We start from the raw sequence: 571 nt of genomic DNA on the forward strand, positions 1-571 counted from the left end.
GCCTTCCCAAATGCCACTACTATCCTCGAATGTTTTTTAAATACATGCTGATTAAGCCCTATATGTTAAGGGTGAACTTTCGTTTAAAAATGCACTTGCTGCTCTGTGCTTCATTTTGTAAGTGTATGTGAATGGCAGTTGATGGTGTCCTGGAATGTACTCAGATCAGTCACATCCAACACTGAACAAACACCTGCTGTTTTGGGTTAAGAAGTGCAATGTTGTGAGGGGACAAAATGAATTGCACTGAAAATTCGACATGCCTTCCTCTCCCCATCAGCAATCCCCTTTGCCCACAACATTCCTGAAAATCATCCCTTAAATGTAAGCAAACCACCTAGTGTCCTAGTACTCGTTCTTGACTTGTGCTCTACTGATCCCTACTGATCCTGGGAACTCCAGGCAAAGAGACCAGTGATCCTGTTCAAGAGATAGAAAGCGCGAACAAATCTAGTATTCTATATAAGAAAACTGCTTAATCTTTTAAATTTGTATCTGACAAAAGCTAAAAGTGCAGATACGTCCCTACCCCCACAATAAAGAGGTTTCTGGGCAGGGGGTGGGGGGGGTG

The sequence above is a fragment of the Echinops telfairi genome, unplaced genomic scaffold (assembly GCF_000313985.2).
Source record: "Echinops telfairi isolate 266 unplaced genomic scaffold, ASM31398v2 ScPeMD7_7416;HRSCAF=8454, whole genome shotgun sequence".
NCBI classification, from domain to species: domain Eukaryota; kingdom Metazoa; phylum Chordata; class Mammalia; order Afrosoricida; family Tenrecidae; genus Echinops; species Echinops telfairi.